Here is a 22,977-nt window from a genome sequence, read left to right as displayed (position 1 = left end):
TCTTTCTACTCACCTTACTGTCATTTCTCAGATTTCTTGCACCTAATTTCCTATTCTATTTGAAAAGAATGAAAAACAACTGCTATCTCCTTAGGTCAGGCTGAGGAGGCTGCAGTAGGAAGCCTCCCCTGTCAGCCCAGAGTGAAGTCAGAGGGACCCTGGAGAGAGGGGGTTCAAGCACTAGTCAGCGGGGAGAGGAAGGAAGGCCAATGACATCTGTCAAATACGACACCAGCATGGGCAGCTTGAACTAGGTAGGGTCTGAGACATAAACACTGTGTCTTACACTGAAGTGTTGAGGTGTGACCTGACTTCTGTGTGGACAGGGGTGTAGTTAGAATCCCTGCTTTGTTTTGTGGAGAGACTAACATCACTGCCCCATCCCTAACAAATAGACCGATGAACAGTCACGAGGGATCAGGGTTTACAAGAAGGTGCACAGCACAATTTATTCTTAAACAAAAGTCAATCCAACTGCTTTTATTTTCAAGGAGAGAAAAAGAAAAATTTCCACAGGTTGTAGCATCTGACCTGCTGCCATGCGGATTATTTGAGGACTTTGATGCTCACCTGTGGTGTCCGATACAGGAACAGTGTGCACCGACCTTTTTTTGTGCCCGCCAGCTTTCCTTGGTGCTGTGTGTTTACCCTGTGGCCCAAGGTGATGCTTCTTTTGCTTTATAGTGGAGAAGAAGAAAGGTTGGATGCCACTGGACAAGTTGTGGATCTAATCTATTGTTGCTTTGAAAGTAGATCACAGCATTTTGGGTTTTGAGGACCATCTTTATTATTTTTAGGAATATTATAAAAATTAATGATCATTTAATTTCAAACATTCGGACACTTTAATGAACTATTCCACTAAAATGTGTTCAGGGTAGGGACATATTATTTGGTTGACCAAGATAGGACCCCTGAGGAATGTAGGTGGGACAGCTCTGTGAGGAAGGTCCAGGAGGATTCATGTGCTACTTGAAGTGTGATACTTACAAGTTTGAATATTATAATGAACTTTAATGAAACTAAATGCAACCACTAATACATTGTAAATATGTAAAAAATAATGATAATGAAATTTAAAACACAACCTAAATAACCCCAGGAAGTCAAATTAATTAAAAAGAAATATCCCTTTTATGGTAGTATTTAAATATGTGTAACTTAGATAAAAAGTAGAGAGAATTTAATTATTTTGATAACAAATGTAGCATATGTAGGCAATTTGTGGAAATGGAGAATATAGAAATAGTTAATGAATATTCTATGTGATTAATGGAAAAGTTTTAGATTTACAAATTACATACTTATACTTTTAACCTAATCATATTTGGGTAATTTGTTTTGTGGCTGTGTAATAAATTTGGGTGCTTTTCATAATTATTACTTATTTCAGTATCTTTTTGCATACTCAGTATGCTCTTTTTATGCTTCAAAATTTTTCCATAATACTTCCCTCTACCCATTTGACTTTAGAGGACTGGATCTCAGCATTGCTGTTTACAAGCAGGCAGGTGTGTGCTGAAAACCACGCTGGGGATGAGGTCAGCATGCGGGCACCCCAGGCTCGGGCTGGCTGTGTTGCTATGTGACACACAGGACATATCTCTTTGGGTAAAGTTTCCTCATCTGAGAATAAAGGGGATAAATCAGAGACCCTAAATTCTTCTTTGATTCTCCCAGGGGTCTAGTGCATTAGCGACAGGCCCCCAATAGCTTGTGACTGTAATTGAGTTGTGGTGCTTCAACGTGACTTTCAGGATGCAGGAGGCCCTCATCTCAAACGTCAGAAAGAGAAACAGCCACGTGTAGAAATTTTAGAACAGGAAGAGACACAGAGTGTGCCCATTTCTTTTATTGTTGAGAGAATTGACATGGAAGTGAATTTTTCTTGCCTTCCACAAGGTTGTGGAGGGTTAACGTTAGTACTAAAGTCCAATTCTTTTGATTGAATGAAATGAAAAATAGAATGTCTTCTGATCAGTCTATATGTATCTATATCACCATTTCCAGTGGAATCCTTCTGGGAATAGTTTTCAAAAACAAAAAATAATGTGCATGCATAAACAGACTGGCTAAAAGCAACACTTAAATGTGTATTTGTCATCTCTTTTCTGGAACCACTAAATTTTATTTGAAATAATAATAATTTTTTTCTTATGTAAATGATTCATACATTTTACATTTTTTTTCCATTTAAACATCTGTGGTTACTTTAAGGCCAATTTTTCCCCTTATTTTTATGTACTCAAAGAAAATATATGTTACTTTACAATTTTGTGTGTGGTGATCTGCAGAGGATTTCTCCCTTCCTCACTTTGTGCTGACTATCTCCCTCATGGGAAGAATTGAGCCAGGGATGGAGGATACAGAAATGAGCAGAAGGACCTGGTTCTTGTCTCTGTGGATTTTATAAGATGGTGCAGAGGCAGATAGGTCGCAAAATTAATATATAATTGTGGTTATGGTGATTGATTTATAGACACATATAGGACACTGTAAACATATACGGGAACTAATTTAGGTTAGACCAATGGAAAGAACCCAAAATTGACTTTTTGCTGAAAATGAGTTGGACTTGCAGTGTGTGTGTGTCAGGTGAGGCACAGACCTGGTGAGGCACAGACCTGCAGACGCACAGGCTCCCAGAACGCTGGAAAACCTGACCCAGGGGAAGAGGCCAGTCAGGAGGAAGAGGCCAGTCTGAAGGACTCAGTGGGTGAGAGCTGAGAAACCCAGACTGAGGGGACCCACCTAAGGCGAGGCAGGGAAGTGAAGCTGTGCTGTTTTTTCGCTGAAATTTCATATTGCACAGTTGATTCTCATACATGCCGTTCAACCTTTGCAGGGTCTGCCCTGCCCAAAAGATCAGATTTGCTCTCCCAGTGACTTGGGACAGGCTTATGAATCTCTGCCCAATCCAGGTTTTAAATATGAAAGAATTGTGAAAAAGTTTGAAAGAAGGAAAAAGAGAAAAAAGGATGTAAGGAAGAAAAGAAAGAAAACAGGAAGGGAGGAAGGAATGCAGGATATTGCCTTTGGACATTGGGGCCACATCTGGTCTACTCATTAAACTGGAGCAGAAAAGCCTCATCACTCACTGTTACGAGGCTTCCAAGTACTGATGGGTTCAAGAGATCTGTGGGTCCTTTCACAGAACAGAATCAAACCTCTGCTACATACAAAGAGCTCCACTTCGTGGATGAGAAATAGGAGTTTGTAGGTGGTGCAAAGGTAGCAACAGGAGTTTGTGTCTGTACGGGAAGTGCCCAGGCAGATGGGCAGGTGTCTCAGAATACCAATTGCTGAGTACAGATAAACGATCCCTGCAGTCATTGAATTTCGGCGTGACTTTCAGGGTGCAAGAGGCCCTCATCATCTCCCCCTTCCCCAAGTGTCTCCCAGATGATTCACTCTCTTTATTTGGTGATGCTGCATTTCTAAAACCTGGCTTTATTATAAGGAGCAGGAAAGTCAGTAGCTCAACACTTCACCTTGACTAGTCTTTTTACATGTGTTACTTGGCTTTTGTATTTCACCATTTGCCAAAGAACTGGATGTTCTTTGGAAGTGTTTAATTCTTAGGACACCTGAGGGATCAGGCCATTATTTTCTTATTAAAGGTTAGGTCATTAAACTTTGGAATCTGTGCATATAGACAGGAAATAACTCACAATCAATGGACAGAAGAGTAAACAGTCTCTTGACTCCTATTGAAATATGTCCTTATTAGAGAATACAACAGGCCAAATTGGGCAATCTTTAGGAAAGATGGTGATGATTGAACAGATACCGTTAATGACCTGACACTCACCTCCTATCACAGCTGTTCATCACCTCTCCATTTCAATTAGCCTCCATCTTCCATCAATTAAGTTATGCCATTAAGAAATAAAATGCAGAATTATGTCAGTGTAATGATAGAAAAATATCAATCTGTGGTTAAAAATAAACAGATTCAGCGTTTGCAAGCTGCTCTGTTTCCATTACACTTCCATTGAAAATCTTTTGTGTAAATGTGCAAGGTGGCCATACAAATGCATTGCTCTCTTGAAAAAGTATTTTTAAATAAGAAAATAATTATAGAAAAAATAAATGTACTGGCCTATGAGTATAATCTAAATTTACTGTAACTGTGGGAGGAACTGACGGAAGGAAGAAGAACACCATGTGTTCAGAGAGAGCAGAACCCCGGGGAGATCTTCCTGAGCATCAGCTGGGTGGGGTCTCACGTGCTGCGCAGGCCACACCAAGCGTCCCGCCCCTTCCCTGGGTCATTCTCATTCTTCTTCCTCAATTCTCCTCGTGTGCACCAGAGATACAAGGACACAACACCAGGATATGGGTACATTTGGTATCGAGTCTGATATGCTGTGTATTTTCCTTTAGACTACCTAAGCCAGTTTTTGAAGAATTATTAAAGCATTCACATAATGATTAAAAATTAAACTTATCAAAGACAATTGTTCAGATCTGCTAATAGCTCTATACTCATTGCTGCTAAAGTAAGTGCCTGTAACAAGCAAAAGGGGTTTAAGCACCACCTTCAGCCTTTTCATTAAACAACAGAGAATTTTTCTTTTCTATCTTCTCAAATTTAAGAAGAGTAGGACTCACATGACTTGCATTAATAATTTTAAATTTTTTCGGAATAGAAAAAAGGACAACAGATAACTCTTATTCAACTTACATAAAACTGCCTTCATCAACAAACAATTAGGGAGGAAATGTGAAGTAATGGAAATGCTCTGAGGAAATAGTTTTATTTATTTTTATTTTATTATTTTTTGAGACACTATGTCACCCTTGGTAGAGTGCTGTGTTGTCACCACTCACAGCAACCTCAAACTCTTAAGCTCAAGCAATTCTCTTGCCTCAGCCTCTCAAGAAGCCAGGACTACACACGTCCCCTCCACCCCCAACAACGCTCCGCTACTTTTTGTTGTAGTTGTCATTGTTGTTGCCCAGGCTGGGTTCGAACCCAGCAGGCCCGGTGTATGTGGCTGGTGCCCTAACCACCGAGCTATGGGTGCCAAGCCAGGAAATAGTTTTAAATGTCAAAATGAGGAATAAGTTTCCCTGAAAATTTCTGAAAGAAGCTAGATGGGTGAAGAGGCAGCATTTAACGGCCTTCAAGGGCATTAATGAAGCACATCTACAGAAAAATGAGAATAGCTAACTGGTTATGGTGATAAATTTGGGGATGATTATTTTTTAGAACAATACCTCCACTAAACATGTAGAAAGAAATGGCTTAGTATAGTCCTGCCCTTTTATTTTATTTTTTATTATTAAATCATAGCTGTGCACATTAATGCAATCATGGGGCACCATACACTGGTTTTATACACAGTTTGACACATTTTCATCACACTGGTTGACAAAGCCTTCCTGGCATTTTTTTAGTTATTGTGTTAAGACAATTATATTCTACATTTACTAAGTTTCACATGTATCCTTGTAAGATGCACCACAGGTGTAATCCCACCAATCACCCTCCCTCTGCCCATCCTCGCCCTTCCCTCCCCTCCCTCTCCCCCTTCCCCATATTCTTAGGTTGTAACTGGGTTATAGCTTTCATACGAAAGCCATAAATCAGTTTCATAGCAGGGCTGAGTACATTGGATACTTTTTCTTTCATTCTGGAGATACTTTACTAAGAAGAATATGTTCCAGCTCCATCCATGTAAACATGAAAGAGGTAAAGTCTCCATCTTTCTTTAAGGCTGCATAACATTCCATGGTGTACATATACCACAATTTATTAATCCATTCGTGGATCGATGGGCACTTGGGCTTTTTCCATGACTTAGAAATTAGGAACTGGGCTGCAATAAACATTCTGGTACAAATATCTTTGTTATAATGTGATTTTTGGTCTTCTGGGTATATTCCTAGTAGAGGAATTATAGGATTGAATGGCAGGTCTATTTTTAGATCTCTAAGTGTTCTCCATATATCTTTCCAAAAGGAATGTATTAATTTGCATTCCCACCAGCAGTGTAGAAGTGTTCCCTTTTCTCCACATCTACGCCAACATCTCTGGTCTTGGGATTTTGTGATATGGGCTAATCTTACTGGAGTTAGATGGTATCTCAAGGTAGTTTTGATTTGCATTTCTCTAATGATTAAAGATGATGAGCATTTTTTCATATGTCTGTAGGCCGTGCGCCTGTCTTCTTCAAAGAAGTTGCTCTTCAAGTCCCTTGCCCAGCCTGCGAAGGGATCACTTGTTCTTTTCCTGCTTATACGTTTGAGTTCTCTGTGGATTCTAGTTATTGACTCTCACAGGATTAAAGATTTAAACTTAAGACATGAAACTATAAAAATACTAGAAGAAAGTGCAGGGAAAACCCTTGAAGAAATCGGTCTGGGTGAGTATTTTATGAGGAGGAACCCCCCGGGCAATTGAAGCAGCTTCAAAAATACACTACTGGGACCTGATCAAACTAAAAAGCTTCTGCACAGCTAAGAACACAGTAAGTAAAGCAAGCAGACAGCCCTCAGAATGGGAGAAGGTATTTGCAGGTCCTGCCCTTTTAAAACTTGAAATTTCTGGTAGTCACAAAGAATGAAGCTGTAATCACATTCTTGGGAATTTGTGATATCTTGTGGATGGGAAGTTATGGCACAAACCTTCTTTTATGAAGTGGTAACTTGTAGAATGTGCACCCTTTCTCTAAGCAGATCACCTGAGTGATTCTGGAGATGTGTTCAATGAGGCAGATGCTGAGAGTCCTTAAAGACTTATGTAGCCAAGGGAACTGTCTGTGGCCTTCTCCTAAGAACACATTGAAGAGCAAAAATCATACTAAAAGGAGAAATTCCACCTGAATATTTCAGCCCTGGAATCTAACACCAAGGTGTTTTGCTACAAGTTTTATCTCTGAGAAGTGATGAAATATTTCAAAAAGTCTTTGCTGACCTGTGGCTTTGGTCTCTGACCTTCCTTTAGCTCTTTTCTGATGCTGTTCCCTGGTGTGTCTGCGTGTGTTATCTGCAGCTATTTACTTTGGCATCTCACAAAAAGAGTTTCCATAGAAGAGGGCACAGTCATCGAGCTTGTGCAGGGAACTAGTTGTCCATCTCTCAAAAAAGATCCCGCCAGGGCATCAAAGCCTTTAATGTTACATAACATTAACTTTTTTTTTTTAACTGCAAGCATCTCCTGTTTAGTTTTCAAGATCTTTTATTTTTAAAGTCAAATATAAAATCCGGCAAATATTATTGATAGCAAGGATCTTTCTCTAGTAAATCTCCTCAGGTAGAGTTGTTTCTAAATTCTTAACAAAAACATTGTGTATAAAATTTTTAGTTTCTTGCAATCTTTAAAAATGAGAGTAGTTTTTATACATATATTTATTTCAACAATATTAAGAATATTAAGATATTTTCCTTGATGGAAAAGTCTAGTACCAATTGTAGCTGAATGAAATAAGTTAAAGTCTACAAAAACTGTCAAATTATTTTGTGTGTTCTTACCACTTTACTTTGTTAGTAACTATCAATGTGGAGTCTAAAATTAAACAGCCTCAAAAATTGAGAAAAAAAAGATTTATTACCAAGAATAACAAATCTATGCAGAGTGGTAGACAAAATTAAACACCTGCACACACATCCGTTCAGAACAGTAAAGGACCAGCGCCTGCAGCTTCTGTTCTCAAGTGTGCTGGGAATTTGGCCAAGTTCTGTCTCAGTGCATAAACAGTTGGTGTTTGGGGATGGGGCTGCCCCTGGAGTTCTGGGCAGTAATTTACCCCACCACTTCATGCAGTGCTGTTGATAAAGCCATCCTGGGGAGGAGCTGTGTCTTGTCCATCAGAGGAATAAACACGGATGTAATTTTGAAATTATAACTGAGGGGTTCGCAGACTGAAATTGTGGATGTACATTTGCATCTCACCTATTGGTTCTTCTTTTTTTTTTTTTCCAGTTCCTTTTCTTCATATTTTCTTTCTTTCTTTCTTTCTTTCTTGCCGCACCCCCGGCATCAAGCCGTGGCGGGATGGCTCTGTCCGCGTTGTAAAAACTGTGGTAAGGCGGTGGGTGCTCTTCGGAGCGTTGCCCCCAGTCCCCCTGGTTTGCGACAGCAGCGCATAAGTTGCCTAGCATGCCTTTTAGTGAACGTAGGAAGTCATGAGGTGCGGCATAAAAGCCTAAGAAACTTTTGCCCTGAAACCTGTCTGTTCAGTTGAATGACTGATTATTGCCTGATTGTTTTGAGAAACTAAGAATAAACACAGTGACTTACTGATCCACAATTTAACACAGCAAGTATGGCTGTGCCGGACTCAGTGGCTCCAAGAGAGCCTGTACAACAGCACGTCCCCACCATAAATGTCAGTGAATTGAAATAGTACATCGAGAGAATGCAGACACGGCAAACAGGATGTTCCAACATGACACCTCCAGCAGTAAAACTTTACTTAGAAAGATGTCTTACTTCACTAATTTTCATATGTAACACAAATCAATAGAGTAGTTTAATACCTAACAAGCAATTAACTATAAATCAAAATATAGTTACTAATTAGAGTAAAAATATATAGAAGTAGTCAAACATTATACATAAAAGAATATGTTCAGCTGTTTTTAAGAGAGATCATAAGAAACTGAGACCAATTAAAGAACTAAGAGAAGTTACAAGCCTTGACATTCCTAGATAAGGAGAAGCAACCAGGTGTTACTAATGAAACCACTTCTTTAGAACAAAAACCTTAAAAATATACAGTACATCAAAAGAATATCCACCCACCCTTTCCCCCTATCTCTAACCTTGTCTTTCCTAACCTCACTTTCAATATAGTTTAGTTTTCATACAATATCCTTTTATTTCTCATGTTTCCTTCACACTTTAATCACTTATATGATTCATAATAAACCTCTAATCATAACAACTATATATAATCATGAAACTAAAACTATGAAAGAAAGTAGTGTTATATATTAAAAAACACATTTCAACTTTAGATAAAAGGAGCTAAGAAGTAACTGCTGCTTATCAGCTACCTCACAGCTGCCATTTGTTCCCCCTTGCAAGCAAAACACTGTGAAAGATAGATGGTTGAATGCCTGCGTTTGTAAGACAAGATAAGAACTTGTGACCATCTGCAAGTCATAAAAATGTCTTTTGTGATTTGTAATGCTTTGTCAAAAATGTATAAAAGACACTCTTAAAAATCAGTAAAGTTGCAGCTACTTTGTAGTCTGTCAAAAACCATCCTGCGTCGACCTTTTCAATCAACCTGTAACGTTCCGCCCTGAAAAGCCCTCAGACTGAGACTCATTCGACTGGCGGTCCGCGACAGCTGGCGCCCTCGAACAGGGACCTGAAGGACAGGTGATCTTTCTTTTTCTTTCTTTCCTCTCTTTTCAGATTGAAGGCGACTCTCACCAGGGAGCTCGAGTCCCGCCGGTAAAGGCTGACCGGTTAAGCGTGAGTAATCCGCAGGACAACATGGGGCATACATTAGGAAAAGAGGAACGCATGCTCAGTGTCATGATACAGCGTTTATTAGAGAAAAATGGTTTTCATGTGTCTCTCAAACGGTTGGAGGAGCTTATGCATTTCATAAAGTTGGTTAGTCCTTGGTTTCTGGAGGAAGGCTCTCTCTCTCTCTCCGACTGGAAGAGAGTGGGACGCGAGATGCGGAATTACATGCAGGAGCATGGGGAGCAGGTTTTGCCCCCACAGGCTTTTCCTTTGTGGTTACAGGTTAGAGAACTTTTGGCTGATAATACCTTCTTAGAAGCATTTATAAGAGAAACTGACTCGGAGGCTGAAAGCCCTGAAACTAAGGTGGCACCCATTTGCGATAAAGTTTCCCCAGAGGCTCTTAAAGATCCTGAGCCGGCATTAAATGCTGAGAGCGCAATTCCCTCGGCACCAACGCTTAAGGACATTCTACCGCCACTCCCGCCGGTTGATAATTCTTCTGACAGTGACGAGTGGGATGTGGTCGATGAATTTACTAAACCAGATGAGAGGGACAGAATGGATGATTGTATTCACCCTCGCCGAGCTTATCCGGCGGCTCGCATTCCTATGACTTCATCCAGACCAACTTTGCGGGCTCCACTTCCCCGTGTGCCTCCTTGTCTCCCCCCGCCGCCTGCAGGCTTTCAAGCGGCGGTGCGAGAAGCCCGTCAGCAGGGAGATTTTACTTTCGCTTTCCCGGTGCGCTTTCCTACGGAGGAAAGGGCACCACCCACCTGGGAACCTCTGTCGTTAAAGACACTTAAAGAATTGCAACAAGCTGTCCGTACATCGGGAGCTTCTGCCCCTTATACTTTACAAATTGTAGAATCAATTAGCAGTCAGTGGCTTACTCCGTATGATTGGCAACAAACGGCCAAGGCCACGCTTTCCCCAGGTGACTATATTTTATGGAGAACAGAATATGAGGATAGATGCAGAGAAAGCGTTAATCAACGTGTAGGTAGAAAGGCACAGCCCACGTTATCTATGCTTTTAGGAACAGATGAATTTGCCACCTCTGAAAATCAAATTAAACTACCACGGCAATTTTTAGAAATAATTAACCACAATGCAGTTTCTGCTTGGCGCAGGATACCTCCTCCAGGTACTAAGGGCACAACTTTAGCAGGCATAAAACAGGGTATGGAAGAGTCCTATCCTGACTTTATTTCTCGCCTGGAAGAAGCTATTAATAGAATGCTCCCACCGTCTGAAGGCACAGCATTATTACTCAAGCAGTTGGCTTGGGAAAATGCAAATACGCTGTGTCAGGACTTAATACGTCCACTCAGGAAAACAGGTACAATACAAGATTATATTAAAGCATGCATGGATGCCTCACCAGCGATCGTCCAGGGAATGGCGTTCGCTGCAGCTATGCGGGGTCAGAAATTCAGTTCATATGTTAAAAGTGCTTTTGATAGAGACCCCAGTAATACATGTTTCGGGTGTGACCCCCCACATGACTTACCCACTTGTTATAATTGTGGGAAGCCAGGTCATATACAGAAGGATTGTAAGAAATCCACCGGTGCTAATAATAATAATAGTAAGTCTCGTGGGCTACCCCCGGGACCATGCCCTCGTTGTAAGAAGGGCAGGCACTGGAGAAATGAATGTAAATCTAAGTTTCATAAAGATGGAACCCCCTTGTCTGACAAGGGTGCATATGCTAATAATGGCAATAGGTCAAAAAACTAGATGAGGGGCATTCTCCCAGCCCCGGCCCCAAGGGAGAAATAACTGTGCCTACTACGGTACAACCTATTTTAGAGCCCACATCTACTACTAATTGTATACCACCTGAATGGACTATTCATGATCTCCCACGTGGGACTCCTGGCAGTGCAGGCCTAGACCTTGCCAGCTCTAAGGATGTAATTATATCTAAACATGATGGTGTTACTCTAGTTCCTACTGGAATTAAAGGAAAATTGTTACCGGGCACAGTTGGTGTTATTTTAGGTCGTAGTTCTAATTACACTAAACATTTTGAAGTTATTCCAGGAGTAATTGATTCTGATACTGAGAATACAATTAAAGTCATGGTAAAATCTTTAGTAGAAACTACACAAATTCATAAGGGACAAAGAATTGCTCAGTTATTGTTGTTGCCATATATACCACTCCCCACCTATCACTTGCATGATGCCAGGGGAGAGGGTCAATTTGGATTTACTGATCAGGACTGTGTAGCTCTCATACATGACTTATATAATAGACCAATATTAAAAATGAAAATTGAGGGCAGACCCATTAAAGGGTTAATGGACACAGGAGCTGATGTGACCTGCATTGCAGCTTCTGACTGGCCAAAATCCTGGCCAGTACATCGGACTGGGTCTTCATTAGTCGGTTTAGGTTCTGTTTCTGGTGTTATGCGGAGTACATCTCATTTATTATGTGAATATAAGGATAAGAAAATTTACTTTCAACCTTATGTGTTACCCTCTCTACCCTATACTTTGTGGGGACGAGATCTTTTACATGTTCTAGACATGAAACTAGTTACAGGAGATCAGCTGAACGATCAGTGTTTTTCATAGGGGCCACTGCAGAAAATTATGCCTGTAAAATAAAATGGTTAACAGATGTTCCTGTGTGGGTTAGTCAGTGGCCCCTAACAACAGAAAAGTTACAGGCATTACAAATTTTGGTACAAGAACAATTAGATAAAGGACATTTAGAGGAATCCATTAGTCCATGGAACACTCCTGTGTTTGTCATTAAGAAAAAATCTGGCAAATGGAGACTTTTACAAGATTTAAGAGCAGTAAATGCCATTATGAAAGACATGGGCTCCCTTCAACCTGGGCTCCCATCTCCTGTAGCAGTACCTGAACAATGGCCACTTATAATTATTGATTTACAAGACTGCTTTTTTACTATTAATCTACATCCTGAAGATTGTCCTCGTTTTGCTTTCAGTGTTCCTTCTTTAAATTTACAGGAACCATTTAAAAGATATCAATGGAAAACTTTACCACAGGGCATGAAAAACAGCCCTACCTTGTGTCAAAAATTCGTGGCAGCTGCATTGGCAGCACTGAGAAAACAATTTCCTAGTGCTTACATAATTCATTATATGGATGATATCTTACTAGCTCATCCTGAGCTACCGCAAGTACAGCTAATGCTAGAAAAGGCTATAGAACAATTAACTAAATTTGGTTTAGTAATTGCCCCAGAAAAAATTCAAAGAGATAAACCATTAAGTTATCTGGGACAATGGATTCACTCTGACTATATTACACCCCAAAAAGTACAGATTCGGAGAGATAAATTACAAACTCTTAATGATTATCAAAAATTGCTAGGAGAAATAAATTGAATTCGACCTTTTCTGAAGATTACTACAGGAACCCTTAGTCCTTTGTTTACTATCTTACAGGGGGACTCTAATCCCCGTTCCCCTAGACAATTAACTCCAGAAGCCTTGCAGGCTTTAGAAGTTGTTGAACAGGCTTTAACCCAGGCCAGGGTTAAACAAATTAATTATCAAAATCCATGGTCTCTACTCATTTTTTCTACTAAGTATACTCCTACAGCTTGCCTATGGCAAGAAGGTATTTTAGAATGGATTCATTTACCACATGTTCAGACAAAGATTGTTGCTGATTATCCATACCTGGTGTCTTTATTAATTGATAAAGGAAGAAAAAGATCACGGGAATTATTTGGTAAAGATCCTCATGTAATTGTAACTGCTTATAATAAAATTCAAGTAGAACAACTGTTTCAAAATAATGATGATTAGGTATTAGCCTTACAAGGCTATGCAGGTCAAATTTTATACCATTATCCTAAACATCCTTTAATTGAATTTACAAAAACAGTTTCACTTATATTTCCTCTTATGTGTTCCAAACAGCCTCTATCTGACGCAATAACTTTGTTCACAGATGGCTCCTCTACAGGACGAGCTGTAGTTTTTAGTCCAGGTCTGTCTCCTCTTATTAAGGAGGTTACACAAGCCTCCGCCCAACAAACAGAATTATGGGCTCTAATCTCAGCCTTTAATAATTTCAAACAAAGGTTTAACTTGTACACAGATTCAAAATATATTGCTTCTCTTTTTCCAGCTCTTGAAACTACTCTTTTAACAGGAACCTCAACTATTCTACCTTTATTAAAGAAACTACAAACTTTGATTCAGCAAAGAAATAATCAATTTTATATTGGTCACATAAGAGGACATACTAATTTACCTGGCCCTTTAGCCCAAGGAAATGCCACTGCAGATTTGTTAACACGTACTATGGTGGCATCAGTGGCTGAAGCTGAAGAAAGCCACGCCTTACATCACCAAAATGCTAACGCATTACGAAAAATGTTTCAAATTACTAGAGAACAGGCCAGACAAATAGTCTTAAAGTGTAAAGCCTGTCCTATTACTCATCATCCTTTAAAATTCGGTGTCAATCCTCGGGGTTTACGCCCCAATGTATTATGGCAAATGGATGTAACACATGTCTCTAGTTTTGGAAAATTACAATATGTCCATGTTACTGTTGATACCTTTTCTCATTTTATCTGTGCCTCTGCAAGATCTGGCGAGGCCTATAAAGATGTTGTACAACACCTGTTTTACTGCTTTCAGCAGCTAGGTGTCCCTCTTCAACTAAAAACAGATAATGCTCCAGCTTACACCTCTCGAGCATTTGAACAATTTTGTACACAATGGAAAATTGCTCATTTTACGGGGATCCCGTATAATCCTCAGGGTCAAGCGATTGTTGAAAGAACTAATCAAATATTAAAATTACAAATTGAACGCCTACAAAAGGCTCATAAATATTTCTCCCCTCATCATATTTTAACCCATGCTTTATTCGTCCTAAATCACCTTAATGTAAACTCCAACAATTTAACCCCTGCTCTCTCCCATTGGCAGCCACAATCGGCTGCCACCCTTCCTAAAGTTCTTTGGAAAGATTTATTATCGGGCCAATGGAAAGGCCCTGATGTATTGTTAACCTCCGGACGAGGCTATGCTTGCATATTTCCACAGGATGCCGACTCTCCCATCTGGATTCCAGACCGGCTCATCAAACCGGCTCCTCCGAAGACCCCGGCGCAGAAGACTACGCCTGCGGCGGATGAAGATCCTATCTGCACAAATGAGAACGGCTGTGGAAGTTTCACCGAAACCCTCCAAGATCACATGGACACAGATCCGTGCCCTGGTGAAACAAGCTAAACAGCTTCTCATGTCTCAAAGAAACCCTCTAACTCCTACAATGTACTTTCTTGCGTTTCTATCACTAATCTCTACTCCTAAGGTAGAAACTGCAGCTTATTGGTCTTATGTTCCTAATCCTCCACTGCTACACCCTGTGGGCTGGCTAGATCCAGACCCCATAAAAATTCTTTCTAATGATTCTATCCGCTTAGGAGGTTTAACTAATTCAGAATCCAGACATCATGCTGCGGCTTTAATTAATTTCACTGGCAAAGCCGACTCCTTACCTATTTGCTTTACTTTAAGAGACAATACACCTCCTTTTTGTTTACCTACTAGCTACAGGGTGTTTTTAACTGATGCTCCAGATCCTTATGATGCAAATAGACGTTATGTTTGGAAATATGAGTTACAAACTATTGAAAGTCCTAATTATAATGAAACCTGTTTATCTGTGGACTCGCTACCTCTCCCTAACTGTAAAGAAAAATATAAAAATAAAAATCAATTCTGGGAATCATCATTAACTAAAACACCTACTTGGCTTTCCTGTGGATTCCCAGATGCCGCCAACAAGCATTCTCCTATAAATTCAAACACAATCATCTGGGACTATTCTCCTACTTCCTGTTATGATCATAATAAATACCTATCAAACCAATTAGATAAATATCATCAATATCAGTGGTCTAGTACCCCTCAACCGATACGCAGATAGTTTACACCTGGTTTAGTTGAACCCATATGAATCGCTCAAGACAAAAATAAAACTCAAATACATTATGACCTATTTAGACTTGTTGCTGCATCCAACTTAATTTTAGAAAAAAAACCTAATATGCCAAAACCAAATGCAATGTCAGTAAGAACTTGTGTTGGGTATCCGTATGCTCTACTTTTAACTTCAAATAAGTACTTAACTATTACACAATCTAAAAACTCTTATCATATTTCTTGTACTATTTGTAAAGTGACTAATTGTCTCACCTCTACTGATTTATTCAATGAAAAATTGTTTAATTCTGTTTTAATTGTAAAAAGACCCTCTTATGTACTATTACCTGTTGATTTACAAGATAATCCTTGGTATGATAATTCTGCTTTACAAGTTTTACATACTGTTAATCAATTAATTCGACCTAAGAGGTTTATAGCTGCTTTAATTCTTGGTATTTTAGCTTTAATTTCTATAGTCACAACATTTGCAGTAACCACTACTGCTTTGGTTCAAGAAGTTCACACAGCTCACTTTGTTAACTCTCTCAGCAACAACATCACTCTAACTTTAATGACTCAAGCCAGCATAGATAATAAACTTGAAGCCAAACTTAACATCTTAAAAGAAGTAGTTTTAACTCTAGGACAAGATATAAAGTTCATACAACATAAACTTCAAACTAGATGTCACTCTGCTTTTCCAACTATCTGTGTCACTCCTCTACCTTATAACCTCTCCACCTCTTGGGACAAAACAAAGGCACATTTACAAGGTGTGTGGAAGGATAATGATATTACACATGACTTACATACCCTTCAAAAGGATATCACTGCCATCAATGAAGCTCATCTACCTAGTACATCTCTCGATACTCTGGCTCAATCACTCTCTGACAATCTTAAGTCTTTAAATCCTATATCTTAGATTCAGTACATTGTGTTTATTATCATTATTGGATGCCTGATATTCTGTGTTGTTTTACTGTTACCATGTCTTCTTCGTTGTGTCTTTTCCTCCTTAAAGGCTGTTCGCCAAGACCTCTTTGAACTACGTTTCATTAACAAAAAAGGGGGAAATGCCGCACCCCCGGCATCAAGCCGTGGCGGGATGGCTCTGTCCGCGTTGTAAAAACTGTGGTAAGGCGGTGGGTGCTCTTCGGAGCGTTGCCCCCAGTCCCCCTGGTTTGCGACAGCAGCGCATAAGTTGCCTAGCATGCCTTTTAGTGAACGTAGGAAGTCATGAGGTGCGGCATAAAAGCCTAAGAAACTTTTGCCCTGAAACCTGTCTGTTCAGTTGAATGACTGATTATTGCCTGATTGTTTTGAGAAACTAAGAATAAACACAGTGACTTACTGATCCACAATTTAACACAGCAAGTATGGCTGTGCCGGACTCAGTGGCTCCAAGAGAGCCTGTACAACAGCACGTCCCCACCATAAATGTCAGTGAATTGAAATAGTACATCGAGAGAATGCAGACACGGCAAACAGGATGTTCCAACATGACACCTCCAGCAGTAAAACTTTACTTAGAAAGATGTCTTACTTCACTAATTTTCATATGTAACACAAATCAATAGAGTAGTTTAATACCTAACAAGCAATTAACTATAAATCAAAATATAGTTACTAATTAGAGTAAAAATATATAGAAGTAGTCAAACATTATACATAAAAGAATATGTTCAGCTGTTTTTAAGAGAGATCATAAGAAACTGAGACCAATTAAAGAACTAAGAGAAGTTACAAGCCTTGACATTCCTAGATAAGGAGAAGCAACCAGGTGTTACTAATGAAACCACTTCTTTAGAACAAAAACCTTAAAAATATACAGTACATCAAAAGAATATCCACCCACCCTTTCCCCCTATCTCTAACCTTGTCTTTCCTAACCTCACTTTCAATATAGTTTAGTTTTCATACAATATCCTTTTATTTCTCATGTTTCCTTCACACTTTAATCACTTATATGATTCATAATAAACCTCTAATCATAACAACTATATATAATCATGAAACTAAAACTATGAAAGAAAGTAGTGTTATATATTAAAAAACACATTTCAACTTTAGATAAAAGGAGCTAAGAAGTAACTGCTGCTTATCAGCTACCTCACAGCTGCCATTTGTTCCCCCTTGCAAGCAAAACACTGTGAAAGATAGATGGTTGAATGCCTGCGTTTGTAAGACAAGATAAGAACTTGTGACCATCTGCAAGTCATAAAAATGTCTTTTGTGATTTGTAATGCTTTGTCAAAAATGTATAAAAGACACTCTTAAAAATCAGTAAAGTTGCAGCTACTTTGTAGTCTGTCAAAAACCATCCTGCGTCGACCTTTTCAATCAACCTGTAACGTTCCGCCCTGAAAAGCCCTCAGACTGAGACTCATTCGACTGGCGGTCCGCGACACTTTCTTTCTTTCTTTCTTTCTTTCTTTCTTTCTTTCTTTCTTTCTTTCTTTCTTTCTTTCTTTCTTTCTTTCTTTCTTTCTTTCTTTCTTTCTTTCTTTCTTTCTTTCTTTCTTTCTTCTTAAATCATAGCTATGTACATTAATGCAATCATAGGGCACCATGCACTTTTATACACAATTTGAAATATTTTCATCAAACTGGTTCACATAGCCAGTTCTTAACGATGCATTATTTTCTAAGCTTTCATACTTGGGAGGAAATTGTGTTTGAATGTGTAGAAAAATAAATACTACAATGTTTAAAAATATGTGTGTTTTTTTCTAATGAGCTATTGCTATCCTTATATGACTATTCATTCAACTTTTATTTTGAAACATCGGAAAAGAGAGTCTTATTATTATTTTTTTTCTTTTTTGCAGTTTTTGGCCAGGGTGGGTTTGAACCTACCACCTCTGGCATATGGGGCCAGCACCCTACTCCTTTGAGCCACAGGCGCTGCCCATAAGTTTTTTTTTTTTTTTTTTTTTTTAGTTTATCTTTATAGTAGCATAGTAATTGAAACTCTTAAGACTTTTATAAACTACTGTATTAATAAAATAGTCTTAGTTATTCATTATTGAGTACTTACTATGCTTCAGACAGTGTTCCAAAACATTTATTGTATTATTTTGTTAAATACTGGCCAGTTGTTCACTAGACAAGCAGGGAGGAGAGAATATACAAAATACAAGGGCTCCTCATGAGTGAATTGGCTGTGGATCCATATGTGAGGATGGGTTTAATTGCTTCCTTGGGCTTTTAAGAAGTATAACATTAAATAATGACCATATATCATGGATTTTCTGGAATAGAATTAAATTAATCTACTCCCTTTCAGTTTAAGATTATGGGATATTCAGGGTAAGAACATTTGTTCAGTTGTCTACATTTTAAAGAAGATTCCCAGAACTCAGGATAGAAAATTACAGTGTCCCCAACGTTGCCCCCAATGTCATCATACATAGTAAAATGGGAAATTGTACCTAAATGTACCTTTATTTACAAAATATTCGATACAAAATTTACAAAATATTTTTAAAATATTCTCTATGTGTTTGCCACCTCTTTAAAACTTTGTACTGAATTTTTTTTTTGTACTGAATATTTTGTAAATAAAGATGCATTTATCTATAGTTTCCCATTTTCCTCATGCATGGTGACTTTAGGTGTGACTTAGGGACATCCTGTAGAGGTGGCTATTTTGAGATACCGATAAAATCTGGCTTTTACTGGATAACTCCAAGTCAACTTTTCACAATCCTCTGGATCAGAAATTTGCAAAAAAAAAAATCAGGGAGGATTGCTAGAACTTTCAAAGCCATTGATGGTACACATGTCTGTAGAACTCAGGGGACCTAACTGGACACTGCTTGCCTGAGACCATTATCTCTGGGAACTGACTCCAAATAGAAAAAATTGAAATCAACTATGTCTATGATAGGAAAAATGAGTATGGTATAAATAAAACTCAAACATTATAGAAATATGTAAAGTGATGTCTCCCTTTCCACTCTGACCATCTGCCTCTCAGGGCAGACATATTTTATTTGTTTCTGGGTCATTCCAAGTATTATGTGCATAAATAATTTATTCATTTTACAGAAATGAAAAGTGAGGAATATAAATTATTTAAAATGGCAGGATACTCTACATTAGTGGTTTTCAACCTTCCTAATGCTGCAACCTTTAATACAGTTCCTCATGTTGTGGTGACCCCCAACCATTGCTACTTTACAATGAAAATAATTGTATGGTTGGGGGTCACCACAACACTGTATTAAAGGGTCATGGCATTAGGAAGGTGGAGAACCACTGTTCTATATACCATCTTTTGAAGATTGTTTCAAGCAGTATGTCTAGTTAATCATATCCATGGCTGCAAATATTCTACCGCACGAAGGTAGCATAATTTACCCAGTCAACATCCTGCCATCAGACTTTATTTGGTTCCAGTCTTTAGATACTATAAGCTATGCTGCCATGGAGCGCCATGTAAATATTTGTCATAAGGCTCAGAAGCAAAATTGCTGAAGTGTATATGTAGTTTTAATATCCACACATATTGCCAAGTTTTCTTCTTGAGATGGTCTAATGACTTGAATGCTTGTAATAAATGTATGAGCATTTTTTGTTTTTGTTTTTTTTTGCTCAGAGGGCAACACAAGTTTTATCAAACTGATCTTTTCCAGACTAATAGATTAGAAATAGTCTCTTGTACTTTTATAATAATTTGCATTTATTTCATCTTGAATGCCATTTAGTACTTCATCTTAAATTTGAAAGATATCTTTCTTAAATTTTTATGATTTCTATGATTATATATTTTGCAAATATCATTTTCCCAACTGTAGTTTGTCCTTTTATAATTAATTTTTGGCATGCATAAGATTTTAAACTTTGAATAGTTAAATCCATTGATCTTTTTTGTGTGAAATCTGGGTATTGGTGATATAGTGGCAGTAACTCATGCCAATAACATTTTAGTTAAAAACAAACTGAAGAGAAGACTTCAATTAACTTTTCTCAAGAAAGAGTTATTCTTAAAGTTTTGTGCTCAAAATCAGTTTATTATTGAGAATAAAATTGCTAAATTCTTTTTCCCTTAGCTGACTCACCCTGGGCCCCTCCTCACGTATTTTCTTTTCGCTTTTCCTACTAGGAAGTGAAAAATTAATAGTCACCTTTTCTGCTGAAACTATATTCGGGCTTTGTTTTTTCCAAAGAAACTGTCTTGGGTTTTTTTTCCTTGTGTTTTCTTACTTTATTTTTGTGTTTTTCTGTGTTTTATTTCAATTACCTTTGGATAAAGGAAGATACGAGTTGTAATTTTAAAGCACTTTGCATATTTGTCTCACATATATTAACTAATTTGATTCATATATTGAGCAAGCATTCTCAGTATAGGAATTTGTTACAGGAAAAGACAAATATTTGGGAAAACTAATAACTTCGAAAAACAACACAGGTGATAATGAGCCCAAATGTTCTGATTCCAAATGTACCATGCTTTCCACTACATCATTATCCTCCTCACCCTAACCAATTTGAAAAACATTTTATCTACAATTAACAAATGTCACATTCTCAGCTTGGAACATTTGTTGGAACAGCTTCCACACAGGTCATCTGAGAGTGTTGCTGGGATGCATTAGTTGAGATTCAGGTGTCTGGGGGCTGAAAGAACACCAGGAGAGCTGACTGGGAGAGAGTCAGCAAGAACTATCGGTACGAATAATTAAATATATTCTTTAAGATTTAAGGTAGATACACAGCCTAGTCACACTTACCAAGCATTATGGAAAGATGAATGACAATGCATTTTCACATTCTTGGATTGAGTTTCCAAGAATCCAAGGTGCTGTTTATCAATATTTAAATTGATTTATTTAAGACCCCGTCAAGACTGATATCACTTTTATTGTAGATTTCAATTATCGAAGCATTATGTAACAGTTAAGCATGTTAATTCCTCCTGAAACTTTCGTTACTACTTTGAAGCAGGAGTTTTTTTTCTCTAGTTCTCTTTTAAAGGTGTTTCTGTCTGTCTTTTATTATTCTTTTTTATTTTATGCCAAATGTGTATTAGTTGAAGAGCCCACAGACTTCAACACTTTGGAAGTGAAATGCATCTGTCACTGTCAGTGTGGCTCAACCAGATGAATCACAACTACTCCGTCAATTTGCACTGATCTGAGGGACCAGGGGAAGCCAATGCCCCAAGCCTTCCACATGGAGAGACAAGGGTGTGGCCCCCTCCAACGTTCCTTGATAGCTTTTATTGAAATCTCAAGTGTGAGAAAATATGTACAGTGGAAAGCTTCAAAGAGAGAGTCCAAGTTATAGAACATGGAGTCCAGACACTCCCTGTTTACTACACTCGTGTGTTGCCTTAACCTCACTGCTGCTAATGTATGGCTCGGTCTGGGACAGTGTGCTGTGTATAGGAGCCCTGTCTTCAGTACTCAGGGCCAGCGGGGACACTGCCCTTGCCCAGATCACTCCGTCCCTTGTGCCGGGCACTTTGGACCCTGCACTCTATACTACAGCTCACCTTTTCTCAGCATCACATTCCTGTTAGTTCGCACTGTACGAGGCAAGATGGTCTCCCTCTCAGGATCATGCTGTGTCTACCCTTAGTCTTTGAACCTGACTTCACGCTTCTTTTTTATTTCACAAAAATAAGAAACCTAACAAAATGATCTCTGAGCCTCTTTCACATCTGAAGTTCTGTGATTCACCAAGAATCAAGAACATGGATGTGCTTGAGAAAGTGATTGGACTCCAACATCAAGGTCATCTCTGACAGTTACCAAAAGACATGCATGATTTCTGACTTTCCTGTACCAGATTGGTTTTACTGTTAGTACAATGTTTTTATAGCTTTGGAAATGCCTCACTTATGCTTTAGGACACACAGCCACTTGACTATGACCCACATGGAGCACTTGAAAACGAAGGCTCCTAAAGGGGGGTCGGGGGATTTCTCACCATCATATTCCCCCGTATAGATAGCAGTTTACATTTTCACACTTACCTTATCTTTCATCTATGACCCTCGTTTTTTTTCTCTAATTTATTAAAAATAACGTCAAATCTACCACCTAGAGTTCAATCTTTCTAAAAGAATGTGAATATTCCCTTTTGAAAGATAAACAAATGAAAATTCTTCTACAAATGTAACTACAACTTACCATTGTAAACATATCAGTCATGACCAAACACACTGCTTGCTGACTTTACTCTCTACTTACTCTATTTTATAAATGGATTTGATCGCACAATAGTTTTCCTCAGTCTGATGATATCCTTTACAAAGAACCAGTATTGTGTGCTGTGCATGGCAAAATCAAGGATTAAGTTGAACTGGATTCTACAGATCCTTAGAATCCTAAGTGTCTTGTATACATAATAACGTACACCAGGTTTGCTCTGATTTAAGGAGTTATGTGACTCAATTTTCCATGAATGACTGTGAGCAAAAAGTACACTTTTAAAATGTACTTTACTTATTCCTATCAGAAATTTGTCTCAAAATATACTTTGACAACCAAAAATGAATACAAATTACATCTGAGCACCTCTTACAATCGCAGAAGTCAAATGTGACTTGAATATTACAACTTTAATGCTACTTTTTCCTTATTACACTTGG

The sequence above is a fragment of the Nycticebus coucang genome, chromosome 17 (genome assembly GCF_027406575.1).
Source record: "Nycticebus coucang isolate mNycCou1 chromosome 17, mNycCou1.pri, whole genome shotgun sequence".
Taxonomy (NCBI): Eukaryota; Metazoa; Chordata; class Mammalia; order Primates; family Lorisidae; genus Nycticebus; species Nycticebus coucang.
The sequence above is the reverse complement of the archived record's forward strand: the minus strand, read 5'-3'. Positions refer to the sequence as shown.